Raw genomic sequence first — 15647 nt, forward strand, 5'->3', positions numbered from 1 at the left:
GTGTTTCGTCTTGCATTAGAATTCCTTGTGGGGGTAATGAAGCATCTTATGGAGTATTATAATGACATAGTATACTGTGGAGATAAAAAAATCTTGATCTAGTACCCTGAGATAGATTGGGGTCAGAGGAATTTGCTAATTTATCCTAAACAGACTTTTCTTTACTCCATCCATTGTATTTTAATCGAGACTGTATTAGTATTATTCAGATAATATTAGTAACAATAACAAACATTTGACCATAACCATGAATTTATCAATGTCGCTGTTTATTTAGTTTTTAAATATGAAAACAAGTGTTGTTTTAGAAAGAAAAAGAGCTATGCAGTCTTGGCAATGAGTATAAAGCAAAGGACAATGACCATACTCTACAGGAGGAAACAGAACATGGCTTTCAAGCAGTGAGAGTCATATGCTATCTGAGCCAGAACAATGGAACTAAAACCCATAGTTTGAGAAACAGTGTAACAGAGTAATCTAATTTTCTGAAGTTCTATTTCATAATAGGGATTTCATCCCTTTGAACCTGTTCACAGACGAATAAATTACTGCTTTTTGAAGTACACATTAAAAGGAAAAGAAAACCTTAACATAAGCTTATCATTTTAAAGTAATTAATTTGAACTAACAAATTAAATAATCAATTAATTAGTGCAATCTAGTAATGTGAAAGTATAGACGTACAGTGATTATATTAGACAAATTAAAAAAAAAAATCCAGTTACACTATACTGTTAATGATAGACTGTGTAACACAAAATTATAATTTAATTGTAAAAGTAATATAGAAAAACCATGAAGCGCCCTCAAAAACAAAAACATTTGGTAATAGAAATTAGTTACAAACTTAAAAGGCTATTCATAGAAACTAACACAAAAAATCCAAACTTAAGCGTATATAACATTTAGAAAAAAAAAATTATAAAGACACCAAAAAACATTTTTAACTTTTTAACAATATACCCATTTATGATCTTAAAGTCAAAACACCATTTTCTTTTCACTCTATTATGTGTCATTTTAGGTAGTAATAACAATGGATGGCTTAAACATACCCTAGTGATTTTCAGATTTTCTTTTTGATGCATTGTACTTTATGTTAATGGTAAATATAGGTTGATATGTTTTGCATTTTTAAAATAAATTATCTGAAATCTGATATAAGTTAAGAAAAATTATTTCTTTTTAAACTTTTAATGTTTATATCATTAAACCATATAGTCATAATAAAACAAAATTAGTTAATAAATAACATTTCACTTATGTCTACTTAATGTTAGTATAATTTTTGTACAGCACAAATTGTGTAAAGGAAGCGCTAAGGCCGATTTCACACATCCGGCTTTTCGCCGGTTTACCGGATCCGGCGCTCTCCCATACAGTGACTACAGTACAGTGACAGCGCAACAAGCGCCTGTCACATGCTGTCATGTGACCGGCGCATGTGACCCAGAAGTTACAGCGCTGTCACTGTACTGTATTGTCTGTACGGGAGAGCGCCGGATCCGGTAAACCGGCGAAAAGCCGGATGTGTGAAACCGGCCTAATAGGTTCTTACCTGGGTATACACCAGGTTGTTAGAAAGTAATGAACTCACCTAAGAGGGTTGTGGTAGTCACAACACCTATAATCACGTGGCAGATATGGTGGACCGCCACAGCCTCGAAAGGAGAAAATACATGGAATTTGGAGGAACGTCGGGTTTATGTCATGCTAACACCAAGATGCAAAGTTTATTAATTCATCTCTTTTATTCTTGTACAGGTTTATGAGTTTCAGAGATTTCAATATCCTTCATCAGGACAATAAAGGCCCAGTCACACTAAACAACCTACCAGCGATCCCAACAATGATACAACCTGATAGGGATCGCTGGTAAGTTGCTAGGAGGTCGCTGGTGAGATGTCACACTAAGCGACGCTCCAGCGATCCCACCAGCACCTGACCTGGCAGGGATCGCTGGAGCGTCGTGGAAGCATGCTGCGCTTGGTAACTAAGGTAAATATCGGGTAACCAACCCGATATTTACCTTGGTTACCAGCGCACACCGCTTAGCGCTGGCTCCCTGCACACCTAGCCACAGTACACATCGGGTTAATTACCCGATGTGTACTGCAGCTACATGTGCAGAGAGCAGGGAGCCGCGCACACTGCTTAGTGCTGGCTCCCCGCTCTCCTAGCTACAGTACACATGGGGTTAATTACCCGATGTGTACTGCAGCTACATGTGCACAGAGCAAGAGCCGGCACTAAGAGCGGTGGATGCTGGTAACGAAGGTAAATATCGGGTAACCAAGGTAAGGGTTTCTTGGTTACCCGCTCTTTATCGTGGTTACCAGCGTCCGCAGAAGCCGGCTCCTGCTCACTGCACATTTAGTTGTTGCTCTGCCGCTGTCACACACAACGATGTGTGCTTCACAGCAGGGGAGCAACAACTAAAAAATGGCCCAGGACATTCAGCAACAACCAACGACCTCACAGCAGGGGCCAGGTTGTTGCTGGATGTCACACTAAGCAACATCGCTAGGAAGTTGTGCATCAGCAGCGATGTTTCTAGCAATGTTGCTTAGTGTGACGGTACCTTAAAGAGAAAAAGAACAATCATCATTGTTCTTTTTCTCTTTATTGTCCTGATGAAGGAGATTGAAATCTCTGAAACGTGCAGACCTGTACAAGAATAAAAGAGATGAGTTAATCAACTTCACATCTCGGTGTTAGCGCGGCATAAACCCAACTGTCCTCCACATTCCACGTAGTATAATTTTTGTAGCATACTTATATTTTATTACAATGCTGGAAGGTTTGAAGTTTAGCAGCAATTTCCGTTTATTTCAAGGAACTTTAGAAATCCTATTTTTGACAGACCTAGTTAGTTGTGAAGTGAACTTTACAACGTTTAGTTTTGAAATAAAATAAATATATTTTTTCCAGTAAGAAAGTTGTTTTAGCCAAATTTGTAATCTTTACATTGGGTAATAGGAAAAAATTGGCACTATAATTTGTTACCGAGCTTGTCTTGAATGCTTGAAATGTGGTGAAAAACAAACAAATGTTTGAACTCTTTGCAGGTTCTTGAATGAAAAGAGCACAGTATGAATTTTGGAGAGCAAATCTGGACAACATGTTGTATTTGCCAGGCTCCAGAGGTGCCAAAAAAGGAAAGACACCCAGAAATGACCCAATTTGGGAAACTAATCTCCACAATAAATGTATCTAGTGTTATGGTGAGCATTTTTAACTCACAAACTTCAAGATAAATTTTTTTAAATTTGCGCTGTGGAAATGTATAATATAAGGTTTTTCCACTATAAAATACATGGCAGGACTGAGAAAAAGGTGCACATGATTTGGTTTTCTCCAGAGCTGTCTGCTCAAACTTCAGTCCTGCACTAAATGTAGCCTAAGGATGGATTCATATAAAATTTGCCAGTACATTCAGAGGCTCCAAAGGGTCTTACATCAAAAACCCCACAAAATTCACATAGAAAAATGTGATTATTAACATAAATATTGTATGTTGTCTGGATAAACATAGAAATTGTGGTTTAATATTATAATTTATGCTGCTGTTGGGAACATATAAATAGATTACAGTTACAAACGCCATGCTGTCTTCACAAAAGAAATGTAAGTGCATAGAGGTAGGAAATTAAAAAAAATGTTGACATTCATCATTCACCTGATAGGCTTTTTTCACATAGCGTTTGCCAATAAGTTCAGTGGCTCTGTCTGGGCTTATATCTCAGCCACCACAAATTGGGATTTAGGTGTATGTGTCTACAGGGCCATTGACTTTAATAATGCAGAGAGAGTACCAGTGAATTCTGTTGGGCATCATTTTCATCCATATATTCCACTGAACGTAGTTGTAAATGCTATGTGAACCAAACCCAGCAAGTGAATGGTGAGCTTTAAAGATTTTTTTGATCTCTTACATGTATTCAATTACAGTAGATTTCATCCTTTGTTGAATATAGCAGGCTTTGTGTTAGTATGAATTCACGGACTAAAAAACTCCTAAATTATAGAAATTCAATTTTATTACAAAAGTGACAACAATACAATGCACTTTCACAGTTATATGAAAATTTACCTAGCAGTAAACACGCCAAGCAATACAATAGAAAAATGTGTATCCCCCTTAAATATATAATATATTCCAGATATTATATTTCCCTCCTTCAAGGATCCAAACATTCAAAATCTATATAAAATCACTCATTATTGAATATGAGTACTTGTTAAGAGCTGATGAGGGGGACCTTTAAGATTTACAATATAAGTCAAGCAATAGAGATTAACCCCTAGTCTGTCCGATAGTCAAGAGTCCTAAGATCAAGGTCCCTAAGGGCATCATAACACTGTATCCCCAAATTTCGCTACGGGGTATAAATCTGCATATGCTTACTTGCACTATATGAAAATGAGGATGCTATACTGACAACCCACATACCCCTATTCGACCTGACGTGTTTCTCCTCCCAGCGGGAGGTTGCTCAGGGGTCGTTTATGAACGAGATATATCAATGTAATATGGTGTTAAAATGTTAGTTCACAGAATATCCTATCTAATATCTAGCTATTCCATATATTCTTAGTCCAAAAGTGGCAGATAATACACAATTCCATAAATTACATATAGGGTGACAGATACAAAATCTTCCAATTATCCTTATATTGTTTGCCACCTCACGCAAAGTCAGACTGCTAGTCCAGGGTACACCATGATGTCACCTCAGATACACTTATTTCTGACATGTTCATCTATGATCTGATGCTCCTCAAAAAAACAAACTCTGGCAATGCAGAAAAATATCTAAGATCCCATTAAAAAGTCATTCACTAGTTACTTGAGGTCTCACTAGACTCCTAAAGCCGCCCCAATATTCATGGCTTGCTAGTGTGTACCGAACTTACGGTAAAATGTGTCCACTGCCTCTGCAACAGCAGAAGGGTGTCAGCTGTTGTGTATATGGCATTTTCACACGTTGCTGCGGCACTATTCACCTATTACTCAGAGCTGTAAAAAAAGTTGCACTCAGGAATAAGGCCAACATCCACTAGACAGGAAGTCATAAAACTGGTGTGATAAAGCTGCCTTATGATTCAGAATGTAAATTTTAACACAGACTAACAAACATCATAAATGCATGCTAACATTTTGAAGTAATACAAATAGAGATGGGAGCACCCATGGATGTTTGCCAAATAAGCAGAGACTAAAAAAAAAATTTGTTTGGGAAATTAACTTGACCTTAATCGGAACCTGAACAAAGAACCCCATACAATCCAATAGGGACAAGAAGTTCTGTGCTGTGAAATGATCGTAGTAAGGGCTAGTGGGCAACAAAATTAAGCTAAATGGTAGTAAGAACAAGGTAGTACAGACAATTATACGAGGTCGATGACAGCTGTTATGTGTCAAAAATCACAGCTGCCATCAAGCCCTAGGTTAGTAATATGAAGGGGTCTATGAGACATCCCCATTACTACAATGTAAGTCAAAAGAAATACAAACAGAAAAATCCTTTATTTGATAAAAAATATACACACCCATTTTCACTTCTTTATTAACCTCCTAATGACCCCTGCAGTTCCAAAGTAATCTATACAATATCCCACAATGATACTGGCTCTGCTACATCCAAAAGTGACAGCGGTGAAAAATGTGACAGCTCACTATCTGGGAAACACTGACAGCCATGTGGAGCCCAGCTTTGAGAAGCGGTGACATTAGTGAGTTCACCGTGGTCAAAGCCAGTTTCCCATGGTACCAACTGTTACTGCCGGTGAACCCGCTGCGAGATTGCCAAATTGCATGACCTGGTGGCACAGCAGTCCAAGAATAGGGCAGTCAGATCACCGTAGTTCTCATTTGGGGCTCCCCACAGCCCTCTGTGAAAATGGAACCTTCTGTTGGATTGCCAGACTGCTATGTGGCCATATCCCGTTAAACAACAATCCAGTAATTCGGCAGCAGGTTCAACAGAGTTCACTGAGGGCAGTGGGTAGCCCCCAGTTTTAACTCTGGATACCAGATTATTGGATTGCAGGACACAGGCACACGGCAGTCTGGAAATCCGGCATTCAGGTCACCAGAGTTCACACTGGGGCACCCCACTGCCCTCAATGAAAGTTGAACCTGGTACTGGATTGCGAGACTGCAGTTCCACTGAGTCCCAGAATCTAGCAGTCCGGTAATCCAACAACAGGCTCACCAGTGGTCACGGTTGGTATCTTGGGAACCCTGCTGTTACCTTCGGGGAACTCACTGACATCACCTCTTCCAACAGCTTAGCTCCCCGCAGCTGTCAGTGTTTCAAGTAGGCTGCAGTGAGTGGTCACATTTTCCATCACTGCAGCCTTTATGTGTAGCAGAGCTGAGATCATCATGGGACATATTATGGATTACGTCTGACCTATGGGGTTGTTTGGGGGGGTTAACAAAGTGGTGAATGAGGTGTTTGTATTTATTTTTTTTTTCAAATAAAGGATTTTCCAATGTTCATGTGTTTATTTCTTTTGAATTACAGGTTAGTAATCAGGTTTTCTCATAGACCCTTCCCCATTACCAACCTAGGTTTATATCAGCTTTGAGTTTCGAGCAATCACAGCTGTTATCAACCTCATATATTATCCCAATTGCCACTACCCCAGGGTATTTGGGAAGAGCAAATCATAATGTCAGGATTGGTGCTTCTTATGGATGTGCCAATTCTGGTGCAGTTGTGGGCTAGTATGTTTAGACTGGAAGGGGCCAATAACCATGGCCCTTACCACCCTGATAATACCAACTCCCCCCTGTCGGCTAGTTATAAAAAATGTTTGTCTTTATAATACGCTGTTTTTTTAAATTATTTATTCAAATAATTTTAAAAAACAGCATGGGGTCCCTTCTATTTGTGATAACCAGCCACAGTACAGCTGACAGTTGAGCTTTACCCACAATGGTTATCGAAAAGAGGGCGGGAACTTACATGATTTTTTTTTTTTATAGTAGTGCACTTGCCAATTATAGCTATTCTGGGGCCAGAAGTGCCCACACAGAAAAGCTTATGTGCTCTGCAACCTTTCAACATGCTTTATTTGGATGACAAACTTGAACAGGAACTGAACATAGAGGTAAAAGTATGTGCTCAGGTCTGAGACTCGAACACCTGGTGTTCAGTACGAATCCTGAACGTTACAGTACGGGTTCTCTTATTCCTAAATACAAATCGTATACACACTCCCTCACATCCACAAATATGTTATAAAAGCATAGAAAATTTTCTCCACATTAGTAATATTCAGAATACGCATAATCCTGGCCTGCCTATTGTGCTTTACCATTAAGATGAAATTTATGTTTCTTCTTAACATGTCATATTCAGTGAGCTCTAGTTTATTGAACATAGCAATAATCATTATACATACATACAATATAAAAAAAATAAGTTCACCTATCATATTTTTGTAAAACAAAATGTTATATCTTTTCATGAGGCAACACTGAACATATGACACTTTTATACAATGTAAAGTAGTCAGTGTACAGCTGGTATAGCAGTGTTCAATTGGTGTGCCCTCTTAATAACTCAACACACAGCCATTAATGTGTAAACCACTGTCAACAAAAGTGAGTACACCGCTAAGTAAAAATTACCAAATTGTGCCCAAACTGTCAATATTTTGTGTGACCACCATTATTTTCAAACACTGCCTTTACTCACTTGGGTATAGAGTTCACTAGAGCTTCAAAGGAGCCACTGGAATCCTCTTCCACGCCTCCAGGATGACATCGCAGACCTTGGGCAAATCCAACTTCCATTTGATGATGCCCTACAGATGCTCAATAGGGCTTAGGTCTGCAAAAATGCTTGGCCAGTCCACAACCTTTACTCTAAGTTTATTTATCAAAGTAGTGGTCATTTTGGAGATGTGTTTGGGGTCATTATCCTCTTGAATTACTTCCCTGCAGCTCAGTTTCTGAAGGAAGGGTATCCTGCTTTTCTTCAGTATGTCAAAGTAGATGTTGACATTCCTGGTTCACTCAATGAACTATAGCTAACCCACAGCAAGCAGCACTCATGCAGCCCCAAACCAGAAAACTGCCACCACGCTTAACTGTAGGCAAGACACACTTATCTTTGTACTCCACACACCTGGTTGCCACCATACATGCTTGATACCATCTGAACCAAATAAGTTAATTTGGTCCCATTAAAACACAGCAAATGGTTACAGTAATCCATGTCCTTAGTCTGCTTGCCTTCAGCAAACTGTTTGCAGGCTTCCCTGTGCATGATCTTTAAAGGGGCTTACTTGCAGGATAAAAAAATTCAGACTAATTTGATGCAGTGTGCAGCGTATGGTCTAAGCACTGACAGGCTTACCCCCTACCTCCATAACCACTGCAGAACTCATATGTCTATTTTGAAAAGATAACCTCTGGATACGACGCTGAGCAAGTAAACACAACTTTTTTTGTCACCCATGGTGAGGCCTGTTCTGAGTAGAAGAAGTCTTGTTAAAATGCTGTATGATTTTGACCACTGTGCTGCAGCTTAGTTTCAGGGTGTTGGCAATCTCATTATTGCCTAGGCCATCTTTATGTAAAGTAACAATTCTTTTTTTTCAGATCCTCTGAGAATGCTTGGATATAAGGTGCATTGTTGAGCATTAGACATTAATGGTTGCGTGTTGAGTTATTTAGAGGGCACACCAAATTTACACTGTTATAAAAACTGGACACTGACTACTTTACATTGTATCAAAGTGTCATATCTTTAGTGTTGTCGCATGAAAAGCTATAGTAAAATATTTACAAAATTCTTAAGTCTCTAGTCACTTTTGTGATATACTATATGTCTTCTTTTATAAATGTATTTAATTGTATAAAAATTCTCACATTCCCTAATGTTAAATAGTTTTCCAAAGCAGTGTACTAAAATATATTTTAAAACTATCCTGTACATCACAGCATTTCCAAGTTGGTTTGCACCTTACATCTTCCACTAAGACCTATGTCAACGGAGATTGCTTTTTTATTATTTATTTATTTCCTGTAATGTATTTATAGCTAAAGCCTGAACTGCACAGTAAATCCCGAAAACAAAAATGTGGTTATAAGTATGATAGCACTTTTCTGGGTACGGTACTTATTATAGTCTTGCTTGTAAATGACAATAGTCTTTTTCTAACTTTGATACTTTAGATTTGGCTTTAGAACTTGTGTCTTTACTAAATGAGAGTTGTGTTACTTGAGCTGCAAACTGTGGATGAAAGAAATTCTCTAAAAAACATTTCTTACATGAAAGATAATATACATTTGTATTTTGTCTACAATAGACTTCTTTGCAAGAAATACTATGGTACTTTACGCATAGTATTCTAGGTCAAACAAAATACATTCTATTCAGATATGATAAAGTTTTCATTGTCCTTTGTAAATATGTGAAATGTTAAAAAGAAAATCGTAACAAAAGTAAGAAGAGAATAATATAATGAGAATAATGCCGGAATAATGCTCTTTACAATTAATATATTATATATCTAGTGAAGTCTATTTTCTTTTATGATTCTTTAAACACAAAAAAGGTTAATGTTCTAAAAAAGAACATATTTTGAATCTTAATCTGATGTGAACTTTTAGCAATGTTACCTTTTTAATAGAAATCTTAAGCAAATTTTCTTTATTCTCTTGTTAAAACTTTTGAACAAAAACACATTTAGATTTTTCAATTGAAAAGAGAAAAAACATAATGAGGAGAGAAGGCAAGTGTTGTCTTTATTATCAGATTTATAAATCTCTACTTATTTTAAGAAAAACAATTATTCTTACTTTTTGTTTTCAAAGGTGCAGGTTTTGTATTGAGTAATTAACATTGTTTCCTAGAAAAGCATGTTTTCTCACTCTCATATACTGTATCCACTGATCTTGGAATCAAACATCAAGTTTTTGCGACAGTTGTTTTGAGCAACAGCCAGCAGTATGTACATTTAGCTTGAAAGGAAAGAAGGTAAAGGAAATTATTTTTCTCATATATATATCCACTTATTAAATAAAAATTGCCAATAAACCTGAAAGCATCATACCATCTGTTACATACTCACTAGACTTTGTTCCTGCATATCTCTGCAGTTAAGTTGTGCTGCTCTGATTCACCCCAGTGGTGCTGTCGATCAAGGGACAAGCATTGATCACTTTGAAGGGTGGGGTGAAAAAAAATATGCACTGTATTTTTCGGATTATCAGACACACGTTTCCTCCCAAAAATTTGGGAGGAAAGTGAGGGGTGCATCTTATAATCTGAATGTAGCAGGGTGATGGAGAGGGGTCGAATGGGGCTGGGGTGAATTCTGCGGTGGCAGTGCAGGGGCTGCAGTGGCTGGGGTGGTGCAGCATCTGCGGAGGCTGGTGCTGGGGCAGCTATGCAGTGTCAGCAGCTGCTGTGCGGGGTCTAAGGGCGGCTTTGCACGTTGCAACATCGCACGTGTGATGCCGGTGGGGTCAAATCGAAAGTGACGCACATCCGACGTCACTTTCGACATCGTAGTGTGTAAAGCCTAGATGATACGATTAACGAGTGCAAAAGCGTCGTTATTGTATCATCGCTGCAGGCTCCGACTTTTTCATAATTTCGCTGCCGCGACAGGTACGATGTTGTTCCTTGTTCCTGTGGCAGCACACATCGCTGTGTGTGAAGCCGCAGGAGCGAGGAACATCTCCTTACCTGCCGCCGGCTGCAATGAGAAGGAAGGAGGTGGGATAATTACATCCTGCTCATCTCCACCCCTCCGCTCCTATTGGCCGCCTGCCGTGTGACATCGCTATGACGCCGCACGACCCGCCCCCTTAGGAAGGAAGCGGGTCGCCGGCCAGAGCGACGGTCGCAGGGCAGGTGAGTGCATGTGAAGCTGGCGAAGCGATAATTTTCGCTACGCCAGCTATCACAAGATATCGTACCTGCGACGGGTGTGGGGGACTATCGCGTGCGACATCGCAGCATCGGCTTGCGATGTCGCAACGTGCAAAGCCCACCTAAGACTGCTGCAGTGGCTTTGCAGAGTCTGCGTGTGGTCTCTGGTGGATGGTGCTGGGGCTGCTGTGTGTAGTCTCCGGCGGCTTTAATGGTCCTGCGGGTTGGGCGGTGATGACTTCAAATAATGCTGCCCAGAGTCAGCATGTGCAGTTGGAGCTCTCGGCTCAAGCCGCCTCTGGCCCATTGATCTCCATCCAGCAGATTTCAGGAAAATAGTGCCCAGAGGTGGCACTTGCGCAGATAAGATCTCGGCTTGCCATTGGGCCTAGAGCTCAATATGCGCTGACTCCAGGCATCTTTACTTTGAAGCCCTCCCTATCTGCAGCCGCCGCAGCACGAGCCCCAGTACAGCTGCTGCAGCATGGCAGTAACAGCCTCTGCCACAGCCAGAGACCCATTTTCCGCCGCAGCAGCAGCTACCACAGCCTGAGGCCAAGCACAACTGCCCCAGCAAGGCAGCACCAACCCCCGCTGCAGCTTGAGCCCCAGTCTCCGTTGCAGCCCCAGTCTTTGCCGGAGCCCCAGCCATCGCCACAGACTTTGCCACAGCACCAGCATCCGCAGAAGCCTCAACTTCCGTCACTGCACGAGCACAGCCTCCTCCACCACTGCTACAGCCCCTTCCGGTAAGACACCACCGGATTTCTAGACGGACCCTATTTTTTTTTCTTCACCTTTCATTGCTCTGAATTTGGGGTGTGTCTTATAATCCGGTGCATCTTATAAAACAAAAAAATATAGTAATTTCCTGGAAGGTGAAAAACATAAAATTACCTTTATTACTGACCATGAAAACTTCACTTATATACTGTCTGCTTAACGGCTAAACCCCAGACAAATTTGGTGGGCCCTATTTTTTGTATGTTTGATTTTGTCCAATTCTGGTGCCGGTGAATGTGAAAGCTAACAATACATACTATATTTTTTGTTCCTTAGAATCTGATTGATTTGAACTTATTTCTCTCTTGGGTTAATAGAATTTTTTTTTCCATTAGTTCAATATCTGGCTGAGAATCTCAATATTTAGGTCCTCCTAATTTTTCTTCCAAAAAGTATTTTGTATCTACACAAATCTTTTTCATGGAATGCATGAAACACATCCCTTTGTTCTGGTTTGATATCCCAGAACTGATGACACCAATCTCTTTGTCTAATATTTTTTTGTGATAAAAATGCCATCAATTGCAACCAAGATGAAGTCCCAATTGTTCTATAATCTTGGTTATCGTTCTCATTTTTGTTATTTTTCTGGATGTTTTACAATTCTGATGTTATTAAAAACCTTACTAAAGCTCATTATAGACTGTATTTTTCTGCCAAGAAGGGTATGTTCCTAGGATTAGTGTTTATTCAGGTTTTCATGAAGTTTAATTTCTACATGAATCTCGCTCCTCAGCTCAATTGCGCTTTTTCTTGCATTATTGTATGCGTTTTCCATGGGTTTTTGATGCATCCATTTTTGCCACATTTTTCCACATGCATTTTGGTCTCAAAGTTGGTTGAAACAGAACAGACAGGAAGTAGACCAAAGGAAAGTAAAGACCCATCAATCTATTTAATATACACTTGCACCCTAGAGTGCCTTTAATGTGGCCCTAAAAGGGGTTTTTAGGCTTATTTATCCTAATAAATAAATAATTAAAAAAACGGTGTGGGGTCCATTCTATTTTTGATAACCATGGTTATTGGGCCCTTCCAAGCCTAAAAATACAGCTGCTGACCCAGAAGTGGCACCTCACATTAGAAGCACAAATTCTGGCACTTTGCCTCAGCTCTTCCTGATTGCCCTTGTGTGGTGGTAATTGGTCTATAGGGTTGATGTCAACTGTGAATTGTCCAAAAACACAGTTAGCATCAAACCCTGGTGTTAGTAATGGAGAGGTGTTTTATCAGACACCCCCATTACTAACACAGTAAATGAAAATAAAAAACACACAAAAAATATTTTAATTTAAAAAACACTCCCCCAGTCTTGGCTTAGTTAACCAATTTATTAAAATGAAAGCTATGTAGATTCAAAGTAGTCCACCAAATCCGACATAGTCCACAAATTGAAACCTGAAAAAAGTAAAAAAAGAGAGTTAAATAAAAACAAGAGACAGTCCATTGCTCACCAATTCATTATGAAAGAAAAATCCCACAGCTTCCACGACCTCCCCAAAATCTGTGACGAGTGATGTTATCAGTAACCTACCACTCATAACTGCTCTCACTTGGTCACACAGGGTGCAGCATGAGACCCAGAATGTCTCAAGAATAGTGACGTCAGTAACTCAGTATCTCAGTACACTGCATACTAAGGTTCTGGCTGAGCGAGCAGCATAGAAAGTAAAGGTATCATTGATATCACTGGGTAACTTCATTGCCCTATTACTTCTCATTCAAGTAAATAGAATGTCTTTTCTTCTATTAAGTAGTGTACTTGCTTCCCTTCCCAACCCTTTATTTTCTGCAGTGTAATATTAGCAATTCAAACTTTATTATTTTTTTATGTAAATAAGGTCTTACTGAGCAAGGTCTTAGGGGTACTTCTCACATAGCGAGATCGTTAGCAAGATCGCTGCTGAGTCACGTTATTTGTGACACACCAGTGACCTTATTAGCAATCTCGCTGTGTGTGACACTGAGCAGCGATCTGGCCCCTGCTGTGAAATCGTTGCTCGTTACACACAGTGCTGGTTCATTTTTTGGACATTGCTCTCCCGCTGTGAAGCACACATCGCTATGTGTGACAGCGAGAGAGCAACAATCTGAATGTGCAGGGATCAGGGAGCCAGCTTCTGGCAGCCTGCGGTAAGCTGTTCCCAAAGTAAATATCGGGTAACCAAGCGAAGCGCTGTGCTTGGTTACCCGATATTTACCTTGGTTACTAGCGTCCACCGCTCTCAGGTTGCCAGTGCTGGCTCCCTGCACACGTAGTCAGAGTACACATCGGGTAAATAAGCAAAGTGGTTTGCTTATTAACCCGATATGTACTCTGGCTAGGAGTGCAGGGAGCCAGCGCTAAGAGGTGTGCGCTGGTAAACAAGGTAAATATCGGGTAACCAAGCAAAGTGCTTTTCTTGGTTACCCGATATTTACCTTGGTTACCAAGCGCAGCATTGCTTCCACGCGTCGCTGGGGGCTTGTCACTGGTCACTGGTGAGATCTGCCTCATTGACAGCTCACCAGCGACCATGTAGCGACGCACCAGCGATTCTGACCAGGTCAGCTCACTGGTGGGATTGCTGGAGCGTCGCTAAAGTGTGACAGTACCCTTAGGGGTACTTTGCACACTACGACATCGCAAGCTGATGCTGCGATGCCGAGCACGATAGTCCCCGCCCCCGTCGCAGCTGCGATATCATTGTGATAGCTGCCGTAGCGAATATTATCGCTACGGCTGCTTCACATACACTCACCTGCCGTGTGACGTCGCTCTGGCCGGCGAACCGCCTCCTTATTAAGGGGGCGGGTCATGCGGCGTCACTGCAACGTCACACGGCAGGCGGCCAATAGGAGCAGAGGGGCGGAGATGAGCGGGATGTAAACATCCCGCCCACCTCCTTCCTTTCGCATTGCAGCCGGGACGCAGGTAGGAGATGTTCCTCGCTCCTGCGGCTTCACACACACAGCGATGTGTGCTGCCGCAGGAACGAGGAACAACATCAGACCGTTGCGTCAGTGTAATTATGGAATTCGCCGACGCTACACCGATGATACGATTACAACGCTTTTGCGCTCGTTAATCGTATCATCTAGGATTTACACACTACGATGTCGAGAGCGACGCAGGAAGTGTGTCACTTTTGACATGACCCCACTGACATCGCACCTGCGATGTCGTAGTGTGCAAAGTACCCCTTACTGTTGCTGGCCAGCACTAATGTCTGTTTAGGTTTTAAGACCAACCGACATACACAGCTACCTTTTTAAATCCTATAATTATATTGTCTTGGAAGTCATAAGAATCTATAATGTTCCAGGTACAATATTACTATGATGTTTTAGATGGTTTATGAAACACTCCTCTGCTTTATCCTTGGACTAAAACTTGAAATTGCTCCGGAACTATACATTCTGTTATTGCCTGCTGATTTTATCATTGAAGCTATTTTTAACCTCTTCATGACGTCTGCCATACATGTACGGTGCATGTCAGAAGCGAATGTATGGAGCGGGCTCATGGGGTGAATTTGCCCACACCAGAGAGGTATTTTCTGTGTGTTACAGCCAAGACCTGCCGCTAACATTTGTCGGTGGAGCAGAGCTCCGCCTGCGAATGTTAACCTGTAAATTTCCTGTGTCAATCTCTGAAAGCGGGAGTGAACAAGTGTCTATGTGCTCACCTTTTTAAGCACCCATCTTCACACTCTTGACATAATTGTGGTCATCAAAAAGTTGCTATAACAGCAGGAGGTCTATGGGTTCTAGGAAGATAGTCGCAGGTTTTAGTCTCCTAAAGGTACTATTAAAAACAATGAAGAGTAAAAGAGAAATGTTTTTAAAAATAATATTTTTTTTAAAAAAGCATAAAAGTTCAAATCACTTTTTTTGCCCCTTTAACCTCATAATAACGGCCGTACAACTTAAAGCGGCGGCAAAACAGGGTACTTATTCTGTTCCGCCTCTTTAAAGCGGCGG

General features: G+C 40.6%; 1 protein-coding gene across 8 annotated transcripts in view; it reads left to right on the forward strand.

Annotated features, from left to right (window-relative positions):
* The window catches only part of CDH12 (cadherin 12), a 1513562-nt gene that overhangs the window by 801082 nt on the left and 696833 nt on the right, over positions 1-15647 (forward strand). For 2 of the 8 annotated variants that reach the window (XM_075314867.1, XM_075314863.1), the window contains one exon: positions 3069-3224. The exons of the other annotated variants lie outside the window; for them this stretch is intronic. The gene's annotated coding sequence lies outside the window, so the exon portion shown is untranslated. The remainder of the gene's footprint in view (positions 1-3068; positions 3225-15647) is intronic. 8 annotated transcript variants of the gene reach the window in all.

The sequence above is a fragment of the Anomaloglossus baeobatrachus genome, chromosome 6, assembly GCF_048569485.1.
Source record: "Anomaloglossus baeobatrachus isolate aAnoBae1 chromosome 6, aAnoBae1.hap1, whole genome shotgun sequence".
Taxonomy (NCBI): domain Eukaryota; kingdom Metazoa; phylum Chordata; class Amphibia; order Anura; family Aromobatidae; genus Anomaloglossus; species Anomaloglossus baeobatrachus.